This window comes from Notamacropus eugenii, chromosome 4, assembly GCF_028372415.1.
Source record: "Notamacropus eugenii isolate mMacEug1 chromosome 4, mMacEug1.pri_v2, whole genome shotgun sequence".
In the NCBI taxonomy this organism is placed as follows: domain Eukaryota; kingdom Metazoa; phylum Chordata; class Mammalia; order Diprotodontia; family Macropodidae; genus Notamacropus; species Notamacropus eugenii.
The window spans coordinates 441,169,905-441,181,701 of record NC_092875.1 but is presented as its reverse complement, the minus strand read 5'-3'; the positions used below and the strand labels follow the sequence as shown (position 1 = coordinate 441,181,701).

At 40.3% G+C, this 11,797-nt stretch overlaps 1 protein-coding gene across 2 annotated transcripts in view; it reads left to right on the top strand.

The window, feature by feature from the left end:
- Nucleotides 1–3,318: 3,318 nt before the first annotated feature.
- Nucleotides 3,319–11,797, top strand: part of ME2 (malic enzyme 2) — an 81,386-nt gene continuing 72,907 nt past the window's right edge. Inside the window, exon 1 of one of the 2 annotated variants that reach the window (XM_072606023.1) lies at nucleotides 3,319–3,499. The gene's annotated coding sequence lies outside the window, so the exon portion shown is untranslated. The remainder of the gene's footprint in view (nucleotides 3,500–11,797) is intronic. The other variant, XM_072606024.1, reaches the window with a different exon arrangement.

Genomic DNA, 11,797 nt, shown 5'->3' with positions numbered 1-11,797 from the left:
AAACCCATTATGTATAACCAGCTACAAGGATTCAATTATATTTAGTGTATGCGTATACACATGTGTGTATATTAACTACATCATATTCCGTATGTAATAGAGATTGGCACATGTATAAAGTACCTCTGATAGTGTCATTGTAGACAAAGAGACCGAGGGTTCTGATTCCCAAAGTCATGATGACATGTAATAGATTTATTTCAGAAAGGTGTGCTAACTGTATGGTTAGAAGAAACCTTCCTGATTGGCTATCTAGCTGAACCTGAGGGCCCATTCAAAAAAGCTCAACCATTTTTATTTTTGGCTGCATTCTGTTTGGCTTCTCCACTATTGGTCTGAATTCTTTAATGAAGGCAACAAGGTGAAAGACAATATTCTAAGAGGAGAGGCCTTAGGACTGCCCCAATGAGGCTAACATACAGCCTTATGGAAACCTCAGTTTTTGCCTCTGTATTTAATTTTTTCCATTTTAGGTGAAGGGAGTGGAGCCTCCAACCTTTCGAGTTTCAAAAGTTCAGGAGAACAAATATTTGGGCTGTCTGATATCCTACATCTGGCATTTGCAGCCAGCTTAGCATCAATGCCATATGGAACACAGAATGACCATCAAGTGACTTTGGTAACCCAATCCAACAGTAGCTGCGACAAGGACTCATTCAGCAGCAGTGCTACATTTGGATTTGAACTTGGTGGGACCGATGCCATGTAGGAACTGAGCTAAATTTGAGCCTTCTCTCCCTAGAGATTGAGGTAGTAGAGGGGAATGTTCCCCAAGGTATTGGGGAAAACATGTGAACTTTTGCTTCTTTCCCTTTGTAAAAGCTAGAAGATGCTAAATGGTTAAATAGAAGTAGGATACTAATCATGGGAACCTAATATTGGAAAGAGCACTACTAGTGAAGACACAAGCCAGTGGCAACAGAAAAGAGACCTAATAGAAAAGAAACATCCCAATATTATCTTTATTTTCAGATACAATGATTCGCCTGAAGCATCTTGGAGATTCGACCAAAAGAATTAAAGCAATGATCAATTTAAGTAGGATACTGTACAAACCAACAAAAATCATGAGCTAGAAAAGACAAGAAATTTAATTCCATTAAAAATAACTTAAAAATACATTAAAATATGGAAGGTGACCAAGAGGCCCTCCGGACTAATATGACTATGAATGCAAAACATTCTATTAAAAATAAAAATTTAAATAACATTCATTGTTAATGGCTAGGTTGTACCATAAAATAAAAATGATACTACCTATTTATTTATAGATTTAGTACTGTTCCTATATTCATCAGATCATCAAAACTAACTGGCATTCATTAAATCAAAATGTCAATAAACAGAAGACACTAAACAGAAACAATCAGACCTAGTAACCTAGCTTTGTATCAAACCTCAGGTAGCAAACAGTATGTGTAATGTACAGCATACTGGAAGGCAAGAGTCAGGAAAAGCTCAAATTCCCCTTCCGGCTTTTACTAGCTGTGAGACCTGGGCAAGTCACTGTACTTCTCCCAAATAATAGTCCCAGGGTTGTTGCGAGGATAAAATGAGATTTTTGTAAGATGTTTTGTAAATCTTAGAGCCCTATTACTGAACCCCAGTACAACTACTAGTGGGGTAAAGAATCCCCAGTTTCATGTTTTGCCTTTACAACCTCATCTCCTAGTACAGTGCCTAACAAATGGCTGGCAGCCAATACTGATATTTCATTTAAAAACACTGAAAGGAACAGGAACACTGAAAGGAAGCAGGAATTAGGCCTGGACTGGTATCTGAGGATGTATGGCTAGCCATCTTGATTCTGTGTTGGTGTGAAGGAAAGCCCTTCTCAACCTAGCCCTCTCCCACCTTTCCAAGTTCTCCTGCATCTTATTCTCTGAAAGATACTCTTCAATCCAGGGACACTGGCCTCCTGGCTATTTCAAAGCAAGACGTTCATTTCTGTGCTACAGATATTCTCTCCCTTCTCATTTCCATCTCCTGGCTTCCTTTTCTTTCCAACTAAAATCCCACCTTTTACAAGAAGCCTTCCCTAACATCTCTTAATTCCAGTACTTTCTGTCTTTTAATTATTTTCCATTTATCCTGTGTATAGCTTGGTTTGTATGTGCAAGATATCTCTCATTAGATTTTAAGTTCCATGGGAGCAGGAGCTGTCTTTATCCTCTTTTCGTATCCCCAGTGCCTGACACATAGGAGGTCCTTAGTAAATTTTTATTGAATGAATCAGGAAGAGGTAAACCAGAAGAGAACAAAATGAGGAAATAAACATTGGCAAAGAAGAAACAATATTTTTTCAGATGATACAATTGTTTCAGGAAACTCAAGAGACTAACCTGAAAAAATTGATACAGTAACTTCACCAAAGTAGCAACACATAAAATGAAAGCCTTCTGCATCATCAGGCTTTCTTACTTACCAACAAACCTGGCTACCTAGGGACATAATTCTATCAAAGTAACTGTTGCATAAGCCTCTTTCTTGCACTTCCTACATCTCCCTCGGGTGTGTATTTTCTCCCCCAGTATCCCAAGGGAAGCGCCCAGAAGGGCATGGAATCTCCCAGGGCTCAGCAAGGAGCAGCCCCCTCCATGTCTGAATGGAATAACTCCGGGGACACTTGGCCCCATTCTCCCCCCGGGCCAAGGACTGGGGGTTACTGCCGACAAGACTGGACCCGGGCGCGGTCTCATTCGGTTTCCTCTTTAGGGTCCGTCTTCCGGGGCTTCCGAGCGCGAGGCCCCTCCGCCAAGCCCGGCAGCACACAAAGGATGGACGCCCCCTCCCCTTCCCCGTCTTCCCCCGAATGCACGTGACCTCAGCGGGCCGGGGTCCGTTACTTCTCCCCCCACCCTCCTCCTCTTCCTCGCCTCCTGCCCCTGGCGCCAAATCGGAGCCTCTTCCCGGCCAGCCCCGGTCCCTGCCCCAAGCAGCTCCCTCACAGCACAAGCCCAGCAGTCCGGGGCGCGCGCCGGGGCCCCCTGGCCCCGGCTTCCATCTCCGAGCAGGAGGGCGCGGCCCCAGCTTCCGCGTTTCGCTCGGGGCTCTCCTCGGGCCCCCGAGCGCAGGGCAGCTCGCGCTGATAACTGAGAGAGGTGGGGAGGGGAAGGGGGAGGGGGAAATGAGCAGTGCGGTAGCGGGAGGGGGAAGAGGACGAAAGGGGAGGAGTTTAGGGGGGAGCCGGAGGAGACGACGCGTGGCTCGGCCCCGCCCCTTCATCGTGGAATCCCGCTTCTCCATTGGTCGGGGCGCCTCGACGACGAGGCCGCGCCCACCCATCTCTTTCCCTGCACCCCGCCCCTTTACCGGATCTCGCTAGTGTCCGCCAGGCCGCCTCCTTCAGCCGGAGCGCAGCCCGTGCCCGGGAGTCGCACGGACAAGGGGAGGGAGAAGAGGCGGCTCCACGGCCGGGAAGGAGCACCGTCTGGGCAGGTGGAGGGGGATCCATTGGCCGGCAGCCAGCAGCACCACCTGTCGCTAGGCGAGGAGCCCGGTAAGGACCTGTACGGGCGGCGTGAGGGGAAGAGGGGCTGCCCTCGGCCGGAGAGCGTGGGACACTGGGAGAGGCGGCGGCCCGGCCTCCAGCGCCTCCCCCCGGCCCGCTCCCGCCTGGCCGGCCGGTCCTGGGGAGCCCTTCCTCGGGGCCGGGGAGGGGTCCTGCCCCGCGGCTGCCTCCCGACGGCGGCGACGCACGGACCTTGGTCTAGGGCTCCTGAGGATGGACGGAGGGAGGGGCTCGGGGCCCCGGGACCTCCCCCTCTCCCTCCCACCTGTGACCTCACGCGACCTCCGGTCCCCTTCCTCCGGGTGCCGGGTCTGATCTAGGGAAAGAGCCCGAGCATCCCTGCCTGCCCTCCCCCCACCCTGTCTGGTTCATTTGTTTGGTGAGCTCCAGTGACCCCCTGGAGAGAGAGCTCCTTCTGGTTCTGCCGCGGAGGGCGGGGGCTATTTTGTTTGAAATGGACCGGCCTGTTTAGGAAACAAGGCAGAGGAAAGATAGTGTGGAGAGATTCAGAGTCGATTGCGTCTTTGGGATGGGCAGCAGGTGGTTACTTTTGGTCCCGTTCAGTTTTGCCTTTCTAGGGATACCTCTCTCTCTACCCGTGTCAAATTTCCTTGGTCCCAAGGATGAAATAAACCCAAGTAGATGCTTGTTAATGATGATAATGATGAGTCTTTTAAAAAAAAAAATAACAGTTATGGCCTTTGGTGTACATGCTGTCACAAGTATGAGCAAAATAATAAATCTGCAATAGAAATGTTCTCTTAGGAAATGTTTTAGGCTTCCTAAAGTAATCACTCTGTAGCAGAGAGCCCAGCAGTTCATGTAGCTTTGCAATTTGTATTCGTGTTTTAATAGTATCACTAGCATCTTATAAACCTTTTAGGTCATAAATATCCATCTCTTTTTATCTTTCTCAAAGCATTGTGGAAGATAGGAAGGAGAGAAACATTATTGTTCAGAAAATACTTAACTTCCAAGATGGACTAAATCTACCAAGTTGTTGACTGATTATTTTGGTAGCACTTGGTATAGATTCAGAGGGAAAAACAGGTAAATTAATTAATTATTTTATATTAGAAACTTTAAAGGATCTAACTTGTGAGCTGGCTTTTTAGCTTGTAAGTGGCTTTTTTTTTAATGACAGTTGTAAAGACTAGAAAGTTAAACATACAAAATGGAACTGCTGACATGGCTTTAACAATAAAATGACTGGGAAATGTTGGGCAGTGTATTTTTAGAGAAGAGTTGTGCGTTCCTTTTAGATTTAGGACAAACTTTTCATGTTATATATTTGAAAAATCCTCCTTTCTTTTAATACTTATCCTTCACATTCTCTCTAGGATCTATGCAGCAGCATAGACCATTTCAAATTCCAGCCCAACATCCATCTGCTTTTTCTTGGGATTTTTTTTCAGTGACCATACACATATTCTTCATAAAGGAAACTTAACAAACTTAAAAGATGTATAATATACTATGCCACATATGTATCTTATGCCTTAGTAAATAGTATACCTGTTAAAATATTTATATTATTTTTTATCACTTATACAGAATAACAGCATTTGTGTAGGCTTGGTTTGATCTGTAGCTACCCTGTGAAGTAGATGAGGAATACAGCACATCTCCCTGCTCTCCTTATGAAGAGACTGAAGCTCAGAGAGATTAAGTTACTTGTCTGATGTCATACAGCTAAGAGAGAATGGAGCTGGGGCTTGAACACAGGTCGTATGACCTCAAGTATAGTGCTTTTGTCACAACACCACTTTGTCAGACTAAAAATTAGGCTAACCAAGAAAACTTCAGTCATTGTTTTGAGTGTTTCCTGTTTTAATTTCCTTAAATTTAAAAGAAACCTGATAAGTTCCCTTTTTGCCATTTCACTCTAGAACTGCTCTAGAACTACTCTAATTATTTATATTTAATTTTAGCTTACTGTTAAAACGCTATGAAATTAAATTCTAATAGACATAATTTTAAAGCTAAAAGATTAGACTTTCTTTTGTATATGTATATTTGTGTAATTGTCGAGGGTCTAAATGGTTGTATTATGTTAAAATGCAATTGACACTAAAATCATTGGTGTTGTCCTTTGAAAAGAGTGGAGCATTGAGTAAGAATAACTAGCAGGAAAAATATGCTCGATGGTATTATATAAAAATAGCAAACATTTTTTTAAAAGGGACCATTTTAGTTTCTTGAATATATATTTCATCATTTTGATTATTGCTGCATGTTTCCATTTAAACTATAATAATTAAATTAATATTTATAAATATATATAGTATGATTATTTAGTAGAAATTTCTTTGCTGAATTTCACATCATATTTGCTGTAAAGACCTTAATTACAGGAATGTAAAAGTATTTTAGAGTACAGTAGAGATCTTTTATAACTTTATGCCATAGTCAAGGGAAGTAATAACGGTTTGTCCATTAAGCTCAATGTAACCACCTTGTGGCTCCTCACTCTTAAGCATATTTTTATGGCAGTTGGACAAAGGTCGTGTCTTAAATACTCTTACCCTTAAAAATGTCTGCAAGAAATTGCTATGAGTTTCCAGGACTGAAAAATAGATGTACCTTGTTTTATACAATTAGAAGTCTTTGAAGAGCTGTATGAAAGTGAAATTTTTATAGAATTATGTTTAAAGCACATTAGAGCAGTCGCCTCCATCTTTTGATCACATATCCTCAGTAAAACATTTTTGAGCATGTACACCTTCAAACATATATTTGTCTGTTTGTAAATTATATACATGCATGACTCTACTACTAATTATGTATATAATTATAGGACAAAAATGTATACCTATAAATATACTGATATAAATATATAGATATAAAAATTATATATATGTCAGTATATAAATATACTGACAAAAAATGAAATAAAAAAGAGTAGGATAAAAATTATATGATATTTGATCCCAGAGTCAATTGAGAGCTCCTAGAATTTAGCAAGTAAGGTCCTGATGTGATCTTGGAGGATGGATGGGGAGGGGGAAATGAGACAAGGACCCTGAGGAGAGATGATGAGAGCATGAACTAAGATGGGGCTTGTATGAGTAGATAGAAGTGGGCAGATGAAAGAAATATGGAAGGAGAAACAAGATATATGTGAAGTGAATAGAGTGAGGAATTGAGGATGACCCAGAAGTTGCCAACCAGAGTGATTAGAAGGATAATAGTATCCTCCACTGTAATAGGGAAGTTTGGAAGTTAGGTGGATGTAGAGAAAAGAATGGAATGAAGTTTGCACTGCAGAACACAACCCATCCAGGCCTATTCATCTGGTGCAACTCACTATCTCACTGATGTGGAAAAGGGATCAGGAATTCTTATCTGCCCTCTATGTTGGACCAGCTGCTGGGGGATAGGGTATTGGGCACACTGGAAAAAAGAGGATTTTCTTGGCAGCATCTGCACAGCTGTTGTGCAGATACCCAGACTGGGTTAGGTTATGACAGCTGTAGGAACCACAGTTGCTGCCAAACTGGTAGAGGTTGAGAATTTACATTGCTAGAAGAGAGGCCTTGGGTAGTGTTGGGAGATTAAAAAGGTGTGGTTGTGTAGGAGACAAAACCCCATGATTGTCCATCACTGGGAGAGTGAGATTTGACTCCTCAGTCTGGATTGGTTGATCTTCTAAACTTTGTAGTCATCCCATGGCTCCATTTTGTAGACTACCCCACAAGATATATATATATAGACCAGTTACTACCTGCCTCCCTCTCTCTCTGTCAAGAACACACACACATATGTGCACGTGCACACGCGCACACACAGTTGTGTACATGTAGAAATCTGAATATTCTATATTGGATTTGCTTAAAGGATTGCACCTATACTTCCAGCAGTAGTAATAGCTCACATTTGTTTAGTGTTTTAGGGTTTTTCCCACAACTCAGTGAGTAGGTAATACTGTGTTTTTTACTCCATTTTACTAATGAAATTGAGACTCAAGTTAAATGACTTTTCCATTGTGGATTTGAACTCCAGACTATACCATGTCGCAATACCTAAACAAACTAAACAGATGATTTTAAATTTGATTGAGCCACTAAAGAGAATTCATTGTTACATAAAAAATTTATGTCAACTCCAGAAAGCTTAAGTAAATTTTGAGACAGTGCATAAAGGGGTAGGAGTGTGGAAGAACTGGCTTTAAATTCTGCCTTTGACTCTTACACTAGCTATGTGTCTTAGGACAAGTCAGTTAACCCACTAAGTTATAGGAGTTGTAGTTTTATTGGTGGAGGGAGTTCTCATACTGGAGATAACCACCACAGTAACAAAATTTTAGCTCTAAAATTACAGATCCTATAGGAACTTTATTGAATAGATTTAAAGGGATTTAAAAATGTCTAGATTAAAGATATTCTTATTTTCTGTATTGATGTCTGTGTTTATAAATAACATAAAACATTCCCCTAATGCTGCAGCTTCCTGAAGATAAATGTCAAGTTTAACACCTCCAAAATCAAACTCATCTCTTCCTCTAAACCTTTCTTCCAACTTCCCTATTTTTGTTGATAGTGCCACTGTCCTCTCATTCATTCAGGTTTAAAGTCCCCTAGTCATGATTACTTTGATTCTTCCCACTCCTTCCCAACAATTGGTTGTCAGGTCCTTTGCGTCATACCTCCATGTCCATCACCTCTCCATTCACATTGAGACCATCATAGTTCAAACCCTTTAGCTCTAAAACTTATATGAGCCTATTACAGTTTAAACACAACCTATCTTTTCAGCCTTATTTTTTTTATTAATTCTTTGTTCCAATCAAGGTAGTTTTTCCCCCTATGACTTCCTTTTTTTTTTTCTTTTTTAGAAAACTTATCTTTCTTGAAGATCCAGCTCTTACAGCCTTCTGTAATTTTTGAGGATCTAAGCAGATTATAAATTCATAGAGTTGGAATTTGAAGGAACTTTAGAGGTTTAATCAAACCTTCTCATTTAACAGATATGGAGACTGAGGTCCAGAGACATTGTGATTTGCACCCAGCTAATGGTAGTGGAAAGATTCCAGTTGAGCCTTCTTGACACCCAAATCCTGTGCCTTATACACTGAACCATGCCTCCTCTCATATATTATAAGATGCATTTTTTTTCTTCCAAATAATTCTATTGAGTAAAGATGCTCTGTGAAGTTCTGGAAAACTGTACCTCAAAGGAGACTTTTAAAAAATGTGTTTTATGTAATACTCAAATACTAAGTGTCATAGGCAATAGGAGCATAGGTTTGGAGTTAACAGGTACTTCAAAGACCATCTAGTCCAATCCCCTCATTTTACAGTTGAGGAAATTGAGGCCTAATGGGGGTTTAAATTACTTTTCTAAGATTATACACAGTTGGTAAGCATCAGAATGAGGATTTGAATTCAGGTCCTCTGATACCAAAGCTGGTGCTCTTTTAATTAGAATACATTGTGAAGATGTTTGATTTGTGTTTCTCGATTGAACGAAGTTTCCTCAGTTTCAAAGATTTTGGATTTTTTTCTTTGAGTTCTAATAATGGTACTTAAAATAACGGTCCTTCATAATCTATTGATTTTTTAAAAGTGATTTTATTATGATACTTTAAGACATTTATGGATAATATGGAAGCCACATAAATTTTGTATGATGTGCAAAGTATATAGCTGTGAAACCACTTCAATGAGTGACGTCTTCTTAGCATTAAAAAAGTACATTTGTATTCTGAACCCTGTGGTTGATCCCATCTTTCCTAATGACAGTGCCATGTTCAGAAACAAGACACATTCTATAAGTGAATACTTGGAACAAATGCCTCAAGCCTCCATTGCATCAAAGACAAACTTCATACTGGAACTTCATGAATAATGACTTCAATTTTACCACGTTTTAGCAAATACCTGAGGTGTACTTTTAAATATTCTGCAGAGTTGCAAAGTGGAAGCCTTTTGTTTCACATGAATCCAGCAAACACAAATTACAAGTCTTTAGATATCATTTGCATGGAAAAATATTTGTGTTAATATAAGCTAAGTAAATGATTAGCTGTGGTTTATGATTTAGTAGTTATTTTGTTATCTTTTTGCCTCTGCAAGTCTTAACAGCACTTATCACAGAGCTGTGGAGGGGAGAAAACTGGAATTACTGCAAGCAGTTTTACTTTCCCAAGCTAATTGTTTGTCCCTTGCTATAGTCTTAGATGAGTGTTAAACAATCACACTCAGGTTTTTCTGCACACTGACCATAACTCTGAAAATCTAGCTTAAGGGAGGAGGTGTTGGGGGGTGGCATTGATGGGTCTCGGTAATCTTCTTAGTAACAGAATCACTATACTTGTACTGTTTCTGGCTCTGCCTTATTTGATCCTTTTATTCCCTGGATCATGCCTGTAATAAGCCCTTGTGTATCTTTGGAGATATGGGAGCAGAATGTGGGGTTACTCCCTTAGGGTATAGAAGGAAGGGAACATTTTCTCCATATCTGTTTAAATTCTGGTGGAATTGCTATCCGTTACTTTATGACAGTCTTTCTGCTGCTAGGACAGAAAAACCAGCTAGCTCATCATTTTAGTAATTAATTTTAAAAATTATGATGTACAATATCTTAATGGTGGATAGGTTATGTCCAAACAATGCCAGAGCATTTAGATGAAAGGTGAAAAGATGCAAATATCTATTTGGTAATTTATTATATAGTTATTTTAGATTTTATTCAGATATTCTAATTATTTAAATAGTTTTATGATGATTATTATTCCTATTAAATTGTGTTTTACATGTCACCAAGAATAAAGATTGTACATTGTCCAGACTATACTGACGTGGGCCCAGAATTTATAGGACAAAGAGGGAACTGAATTCTCTTTGGAAAATTGGCAGTCCTTTTTATTTTTAAATAATTTTGTTGATGCCTTTTTTATACCACAGTCACTTCCCCCATAGAACTCTGCCTTATAACAAATAAAAAGTTAGCAAAACCAATCAACCTAGACATAGCATCTTGAACATATTCAGCACTCCGCTCCCATAGTCCACCATCTTTCTGCTAAAAGGAAGTAGGATGTCTTTTGAAATTGGTGCAGTGATTTTTAAAAAAAGCAAGAGATCATTGCATTTAATCTGACTTCTAATTTTTAAGTATTGTTTTCTTTTACATTATTATAATTGCATATATTGTTTTAAAATGCTTTTCAGGCAATATGCAAGAAATTTCTTGGAAATGTGGTAACTTGTAGCTGCTATTTGTGATTTAAAGATGATGCCAGTGATGTGCTAATTCATCATGATGCTATGTGAATGAAGAGACATGGATTTAACACATCCACACAGCATAGATCTGATGAGCCTTCATTAATTTGTCCTTGTTCTTCCCTTAGTTTATCATGTTCTTAATAGCCTCTTGGCTTATTTTCCCAAACTTTGGTTTCAAATGAATTTCCACTGCCCTGATGCTATATATGGAGTTGGGCTGTGTACTGCTGCTTGTTTAACAGTAGTCCACAGCTAATGCATGCCATTCCATAGAGGTTTGGAATTCTGATAAACTTTAGAGATCATCTCACCCAACCTAAGTGCAGCTAGGTAGCAAAGTAGATAGTGTCAGGCCTGAAGTCAGTAAGAGTCATCTTCTTGAGTTCAAATCTGGCCTCAGACACTTAATAGTTGTGTTATCCTGGCTGAGTCACTTAACCCTATTTGCCTCAGGTCCTCATCTGTAAAAAGAGTTGGAGAAGGAAATGACAAACTACTCTAGTATCTTTGACAAAAAAAACAAAACAAAACAAAAAACGCAAATGGGCTCATAGAGAATGGGACACAACTGAAAAATGACTAAATAACAAGGCCAATATATCCTTCCCAAAAGGGAATGATTCTGCACCACCTCATTCACTCTTCTCCCACACACCTGACAGAGCTTAAAAAACATTAAGGACTTGGTATATGCAGAAGATTGTTAGGTGATGGAGGAGATAAATCAACCAGTCATCAAGCCTTTCTTAAATGCCTGCTACATGCCAGGCCATATGCTAGGCACTAGGGATTGGAAGACAAAATGAAACAGTCCCCTCCATCACCTAGGTTCCTTTCTGTCTCGAGAGATAATATACCAACAAGTATATTCAGAGTTGGGGTGAGGGTGGGAAACAGAAAGCTTCTTGTGGAGCAAGGCAATCTAAGAGGCAGAGGTGAAGAAGGCATGAGAGACAGCCAGGGTGCAAAGGCAGGAGACAAAAGATGGAATGCCAGCTGGAAAGGGTAACATGAAGGCTAGTTTGACCGGATTGTAGATTACGAGAAGGGGAATAAT